Source organism: Pinus tabuliformis, chromosome 4_1 (genome assembly GCF_031772625.1).
Source record: "Pinus tabuliformis cultivar Carrire ecotype Pingquan chromosome 4_1, CPIR1, whole genome shotgun sequence".
Classification (NCBI taxonomy): Eukaryota; Viridiplantae; Streptophyta; class Pinopsida; order Pinales; family Pinaceae; genus Pinus; species Pinus tabuliformis.
In genome coordinates, this window is record NC_142303.1 from 835,279,550 (window position 1) to 835,288,039 (window position 8,490).

Here is an 8,490-nt window from a genome sequence, read left to right on the forward strand (position 1 = left end):
GTAGGAAGATATGGGTCACCCTGTGTGGGAGGGTATTGGCCACCTTGTGTGGGAGGATATTGGTTACCCTGCACAGGAGGGTATTGGTTAACCTGCATGGGTGTAGGTTGACCAGTATAATATCATGTATTTTGTGATGCTATAGAGGCACCAAATGGTTGGTGTATTGGTGGGCCATTATACATACTTCCAGAGTACTGGAAGGTGTTTCCTGGATGATTTTGGGCTATGGTCCCAATCAAATCATCTGTAGCACTAGAGGCACCTGGTACCTCAGGTTTAAATGATTGCAAAAGCGTTGCATCCGGAGAGACATGGTAAAAGTAACCAGACTATGTGTATATAACATCTAACTATTGATCTTTACTGATTGCCTCGTCCTCATTTCTTAGGGACGGATTTGCCATGTATTTTGAGATTTCGGATGTGATGGATCTCAAGAACAGGTCCAGGAGGAGTTTTTCTTCTAGATGTGCCTTGCACAAACTATGGAATTTTCTCCATCATGGATATGGTCCGATATGTGCGTATAAGATGTTTGTTTGAATTGATTTAAGAGTTCTATTCCTGAGTCCTGGAGGGCGGGGAGATGAAAAAAGGTGAGGAATGTTGTGGCTAATGAACCAAAGGTCCCATGTGACCCAGAGGGTTGGCCTATGTACCTTTGGCTGTGGGCCCTATGAGGATGCATTGAAATAGTCATAGGTAGATAGTATATTTTGTGATACTATTAGAAGAACACCAAAGATGAAAAGTCATGACATGGTTCCCTGGGTCTTCTCTCTGCTTTCCTTTGAATTTGAGAACATCTGAAGGTAGTTTGGTGGGCATGGGTGACCAATTATGGCCATGTGTGATGGGGTCATTGGTTAGTTGGCTTAAATTGGTGAGATTCAAGGAATCTAAAAATGGGACCTGGAATTTGTTTGTCATCAAAAAATGATTGTGAACAGTTTTGTGCAAGGGTGTTCCCTGAGGGGGAATGCGTGGGCTCCCAAGGGGAGTGGTGTGTGGGCTTCCTTTAGGGGAAGTGTGAGGTGTCCCCTAAGGGGTAGTAAAAGGAGTGTTTTGACTAAGATGGGTCCTAATAAAATATGCACCAATAAAGAATGATCCTATAACAGTAGTTGTGTGGTTTCTTCTACACCTAAATGGCGAGAGACCCGGCAAACCTCCTTGTAATGGGGGGGAGGTTTAGAAATCACCTATAGCAACGTGGAACCGTGGGGTCCCCTATGGTGTAAAGTGGGTGCTACTTTTGGTGATTATGGAAGGGGGGAAATATCAAAACAAGTAATATACATGCATTAAAAATAAAAAATTAAAAATTAACAATTAAAAAATTAAAAATTAAAATTAAAAAATTAAAAAATAAAATAAAATAAAAGATAAAATAAAAAAATAAAAAATAAAAAATGGTTACTTTTCCTTTAAGTTATGCTATGTCATCAATCAAATAAGAATTGGTTTTTGTTTGTTTCTGTGAATGATAAAGAAGCTTATGAAGACCTATTTTCCCTTACCACTCTCAAAGTAATCGGGCCTTGCGGAGATATCTTTCATAGTGGGTATTGGGGCTACGTCTCGAAAGAACTGGCGACATTTCCAATAGCCAAATAATCAACCAAGGTAACAATATGAGGCTTTAGTGCTTCCCACACCTCCACCTATAGGGAAAGGATGCCATAACTTTTGGTCACTAAGATACCTTAATTCCACATGAGCATTTTAGTCTTTAGCTTCTTGGTAATCAATTACAAGTACCAAGAACTATGCAGGTCGAGTAGCCCCATATAGTACCGCACACACTAGACATAAGTCGAACCCCCTCTGAATCAGGTTTCTAACATGCTCGAGTAGTCATTTCCGTGGAATGATGAACGATTTTAAGCACCATAAAAGTCAACTTCTATGTTTCAAAGATGTAACATGACCATGGCAGCTTATGGGATGCCTACCACCAATGGTCCTAACCTTAACTATAAATTATTTTTTGGCCCCTGTGGGGAAATTTATTTGGTTCAAGTTATGGTTGCTTTCAGGAGTCGCGCTTCACTTATGATGTGAAAATGTAATAAAAAATAAACTTAGTAAAAAAACTCCGGAAATTGGATGCCCTTTTGTACAAAGCTTATAGAAGCTTAATGTGTGATGTGTAATGTGTGTGCAAGTGGCGAAGTGAACATAAAAAGTGTGATAAGATGTGGATATGTGATGATCCTTTTCAATATCCTCTAATTACACTAAGTCTTGATTGTTCCTTTCATGAAAATAAATAATGTGTGGATAGTGGGCCACTTACTCTTTTCCTATTACACTATGTGTGGCTAAAAGGAGATGGAAAGACTTAACTGCTTTAAGAAAGCTTTCATATACAAGCCCAGGTTCGTCTAAAAGACACAAGGGAAGCAGAGATTACTTACTGTCTTTAGTAACACTTGGTCCTAGTCCCAAAAGCTAATGAAAGATAAATTATTTGGTTAGTAAAACAAGATATGGGGATAAGAGGCCACTTACTTCACTAATTAAAATATGCGATGTGAAAAATAGCAAAAGTAAATTGAAAAGATGTGTAGAATTTGACCACTTACTTTTCCCTTTAATTAAGCTATGTGAGTTGTGTAAAATAAAAAACAAAGATTTATATAATTACTCTAACAATTATGGTTAGCAAAGAAACTATGCAATTTGAACTAATTGGAAAAAAGTGTAGAGGTGAAGGCAATTCACTAAAGGTTGCCAATCACCCAGGAAAGAAAAATTGTAGTGATTTTTGGCACTTTCTATAAATCGCACGGGTTTTTATGTGCAAAAACACGCAAGTCGCGCGTCTGTCCATGATAAAATTTGCGCGGCCAACAGAAGAAAATAAACAATCAAGATTTTTGGCCAAAAAACGGGTCCAAGAGGTCCTGCAAAAATCCAGAGAGGTGACAAAAGCACAATGTAATAAAAATGCAAAGAGAATGGTCATGCAAAACAACCCTTAGATCAAATAAAGGCAACAAGTGGAGTCACCAATATGTGGTAGTGTTTTTGTTGCTATGGAGTACCAAATACACTCTCCTTGGAGTTGGTTGTTGCCTACAAGGAAACCACAGAGAATTGGTTGTTGTTAGTGGACAAGCATAAGTAAACAAAGCATTGAAAGTAGGGAGAACAATGCATATATTAACACAAACTAAGCACTAATAAATAAACACATAAAATAAGCTCAATGGATCAAACACATCAACAAAGTAATGGAAAAGGGTTCCCTTTATTGATGGTTGAAGGTAGAAGTAATAAAATAGATTAATCGATAACACTTGGAGAGAATTGTTTGAGAAATGGTGTTAAAAAATCCTCAGAAAGGAGGTTCCTTTCCTGTATCTCTTTGAAATCTTCCTCTCTCTCTAAAGAAGTATGAAGACTCTCTCTATGGTGAAATCCCTTTCTCAATGAAATTCTTGATTGCTTAGGGAAAAATTTTGGTAGCATAACAATGCTTGGCTTCTTCTCTTTTCTAGCTCTCCTTGAACTTGTATTTATAGAGTTTCTTGGTCACTCCTCCTCCCCTTGCTTCATTAATGTGGTGGTTCACCTCATAAATGGGATGAGAGCTACCAATCCCTTGCCTTTAAGGCTTATTGGGGCTCAAGACTCAAATTTTTCAGTCCATCATATCAAGATATGGAGTGTTTCTCAAGCAACTTCGTGGCACGAGCTACTGACTAGACGTTTCCACGACTACGTGGATATCAAAGAAACAATCACACAGTTGCTAATTTATGATAATGGTGCACTCGCGCTGTCCAATTTTTTTATTTGAACCTTAGGAAAGCTTATGCTTTTTTGGTCTTCACCCTTGTATGTGTTGATCGCTAACTATAAGTGTCTCTTCATGTGTACAGATGAATGTAAGATTTCCATATGATAACAAACCCAGTAGTGGTCTTCTAAGTGTTGTTGGGACCAGGTGGCCTCAACAGGCCTTTATGCCTAATTTTTTCATCTATTGTTGACTACATTAGTTAGAGTGCTTTGTAATGATCTATTAGTCACCTCCACTTGCCCATTTCCCTAAGGGTGATATGGGGTCAATTTTATATGATGGGTATGATGTTTCCTCATGATACCATCTATTATATTGGAAGTGAATTGGGAGCCTTAGTCTATCACCAATTCTCTTGGGAAACCAAATTTATAAAAGATGTTATCCCTCAAGAATTCAACTACCTTTTGTTTTGTTGTTGTCTTAACTGCTTTTACCTTATCCCACTTAGTCAAATAGTTTGTACACATAATGTTGTACCGCTTCTATCCATATGGAGGATCTATATGGCCTATGAATTCCCATGCCCCGCTTCTCAAATGGCTCAAATTTCACCTGAGGTTATAAAGGAATTTCATCCCTCTGAGTAGGTTTCCCCACCCTTTGGCATTCATCATATTGTGTTGTATATCTTTGGGCATCTTTATGAAGGGTAGGCCATTAGTATCCCACCTGTAGGATTTTGTAGGTTATTCTCTTAGCAACAAATGGACCCTATAGGGTCCATCATGATAGGATGAGAGAATGTCAACAACCTCATCTTCCCTCACATATATTCTTGGGATCTAATCAGGCCCCAACTTAAAGTGGTTACCTCCAATATAAATATAAAGAGCACTCTTTCTGACATTCTTTCTCTTCTCCTTTGAAGATAAACGAAGGGGAAATAGGCTAGTAGCTATGAAGTTAGTTATGTTGTCAAACCATGGAGATAAGAGTGAGATGAAAAAAGGTGATCATCAGGGAGATGGTCATCCACCATCTCTTCATTCTCTGCAAACAAAGTCAACCTTGAAAGAAAACCTACAAAAAGATTTTCTTTCCCTGGTTTGTAAAAAATAGTTAAATCAAATTGTGGTAACAACAACAACCATCTAATTATTCAAGCATTTACATCAAGTTTATTCATAAAGTACTTAATTTTTGCATGGTTGGTGTGTATAAAGACATGATAACCAATGATGTGGTGTTTGAATTTATTCAAAGAATGTACAACAACTAAAAGTTATTTTTCAGTGACTGTGTAATTGAGCTCATATCTGGACCTATTCTTGCTAATGAAATAAATGGCACAAGGTATTTTACCTTCACGTTTCCCTAGTGTTGCTCAAACCGCTTTGTTGGATGCATATGTATGGATATGAAAGGGAAAGGTACAATTTGGACCTCTAAGGACTGGTGTAGTCATCAATTTTTCTTTTATTTCCTTGAATGCCTTCTATCATATATCTTTCCAACAAAATTTTGAATCTTTTGTTAGCAAAGAAAACAAAGGTGAAGCAATCTTGCTGAAATATTTGATGAGTCTTCTATAACACCAGCAAGTCCTAAGAAACTCCTAGCATCTTTCTGCTTTCTAGGAATAGGAATCTTTCTAATGATAATTACTTTATTGGGGTCAACCTAAATTCCTTCCCTAGAGAGAAAATTCCCTAACACAATCCCTTCATTCATAAAAAATTGACAATTTTTAGGGCTTCAGGAAAGATTCATCTGTATACACCTTTGTGAAACTTTGCATAGGTTGGAGAGAGCTTCTTGGTAAGTATTTCCATAAGGTGTGAAATCATCCATATAGATTTCTATTGAGTCATGTACAAGATCAGATAAAATGCTCAATATAACACTTTGGAAGGTAGCAGGGGCATTACACAAACCAAATGGAAGAACCCTGTAGGAAAAGATTCCCCATGGGCATGTGAAATTGGTCTTATACTAATCTTCAGGGTCAATCTGGATCTAATTATGCCCATTGAAACCATCCAAGGATGAAAAAAAAAAATCCTACAAGAACATCCAATACTAGGTCAATAAAAGGCAAAGGGAAATGGTCTTTTTTGGTGACCTTGTTGAGTTCTTTGTAATCAATGCAGACTCTCCATTTGCCATTTTTATTAGGGAAAACAACTAAGGGTGACACCCATTCACTGTCTGAAATTGGATAATAAAACATGCATCTAAGAGTTTATGTAATTCTTCTTTTATAATGTATTTCACTGCAAGGTCCATTCTCCTCTAAGGTTAGTGAACATGAATGTGGTCCTCTTTGATGTATATATGATGAGTGCATATAGAGGGGTGGACTTCCTTAATTTCCTTTTAATCCCATGCAAAGGCATTGATACTATGACTCAAAACAATGAGCAATTTTTCTTCCTATTCAGTGGAAACAAAGGGGTTAATTTTCAAAGTTTTGTAGGGGCTAATTTATATCGTTTTCACATTTCTCTAGTCAAAACCAACAGTGATCATACCTACTCATGAATTGTCTTGAGAGCAACTAGGTTGTCCTGTAAATTCTTCTTTCAGGCCATTAATATTCATGGCAGCGGGATATTTATTTTTAAAAAAATTGTCAATCAGATTATCTTCATCTAATTCTCCGCTGCCAATGGTGGTTTCTAATGTACAAGTTGGGTAGGGTGATGATAAATAAAGGTCTTCTTCCTCTTCCTTGCCTACCCAAATAGGAAAATCATGATCAATGAGAGGTTGATCAGGAGGATATAATATAAGTTGTTTTTTAGACTGCTCATTTGTGATTGTCATATTTCCATCCCTACGAGTGATGTAGGCATCAACAATCGCCAACCAAGCTCTTCCTAAAATAAGAGGGTATTCAGTAAACTTGGTTTTGGGTTGGAGAACAAGGAAATTTGTGGGGTATTCCTAAGAATCAATGGAAACCATGAAATCTTCAATGATGCCTTTTGGTCCTACTATAGATCTATCAGCAAGTTGTAACATTGTGATGGTTTTCATTAGGGATCCTTGGCGATTTAGCTTAAGAAAAATATCCTTATTCATTAAATTTATCACACCTCCCAAGTCAATAAGAGTGTTAGGAACTACAATTTCATTGATGTGAACATCTACTATCGGGCTTCCATGATCTAAGTACTTTGGCATGATGACCTTCCCAAGCATAAGATCAACTAGTTTCCCTATGACATTGATAGTAGGGGTATCTCTCTTCCTCCTTCCTATTGGTGAATGCAGTACGGAAGTTATTAATTTAATTTCTCCTTAATATTAACAATTGCTTGTGAAATTTATTTATATTATTATGTTTCTCTTATTATATATTCTTCATCAAATAATTATCAAGAGAAAAATAGTAAAGATAATGGACATAGAAATTAGGCTCCAAGCAAGGGAAAAACCCCTCCAAGAGGAAAACCTATAAAAACTCTTATCTTCTTATAGAATCTGCTTCAAAGGATAAAACCAAGACCCAAACCACAAGACCAAAGCCTCCTCCGGCACCAAGTCAACCCTCCAAGAAGACCTACATTTTTTCTGCAACTTTGGCCCCTGCAGTAGCTTAGTATCCCCACACATGTGAGAGAAAATTAAGGCAAACCTTGACCAAAGCTTAAATTTCCCTTCCTTCCAGCTTTTGCTTCCTTCTTTCTTGATTTCATTGGCCTTCTTCTTGAAATTAACACTTCAAGTCGAGCTCCTTGATTGCAGATCGAATTGGTGAGCAAATGAGGTCGAATAACTTCTATTTGTACTCTTTTGGGTTGGTCAAACACTCCTCTCTAGGTCGACTTGTCTCTGGCAAGGATGACTTTTGCTAGAAGGCTTGATTTGACTTCTTTGACTCAAAATAAATTCTTTTACAAGGCACATTTTGCCCAGATGGGTCTTATAATCATGACGTTGACTCTCTTGACTCATGACAATAAGTCCTATGACCTTACAAACCCTATAAGCATGAAGAACATGCTTTTACCTAGAAGACCATCAACAAGAAGCATGAAAGCCATGCTCTAAAATAATAATTTTTCTTTATTCTTTTGTTTGTTACATAAGATATACATATTGACATGAGTATAATAATAGTTATGAAGGTCGAAACTAGTTACATTTCCCAACACTTCCTGGCCTTCTAAGACATTCCTATTTGATGAACTTGTTCTATATAGGAACATCTTTAATAGACTATAGGAGGGGAATTTTAACACACACATTTTATAATTCTCCTAGAATATCAGCTTCTTCTGGGGTGTGTTCCTTTTGAGTGGTCAACTTTTCAAGATAGGGAGGTTTGTTGTCTTGAGGTGAAATGTCTTCCTTCTCTCCTTCTAAACTTTTTGTTGGAGAAGGTGGGTGAGCATTCAGAAGAACCTTCCCTAACATGAAGTTGATTTCTTGAATTTCTACAACTTATGTTGGATAAGAGGTTTTTCCATTGTAGACAGGTTGAGCCTGCTTGTTGTTAGGATTCACGTATGTTTAAGCAATCATATGTCGTTGTTTTAGAGGACTATTTTGAGGTACTTGTGGCTGAGAGGTGGAAGCATTAAGGTAGGTGGTTGGGTTGCCTGAGGCCTACATCCTGAAGATGGATTACCTCATCAAGGAGGTTGGTGATAATATGTATGAAAAGGAGGAATGGCATTTTAGGGAGGATAAGGCCATGGAGTATGCACAAGCCAGGGTGAACAACT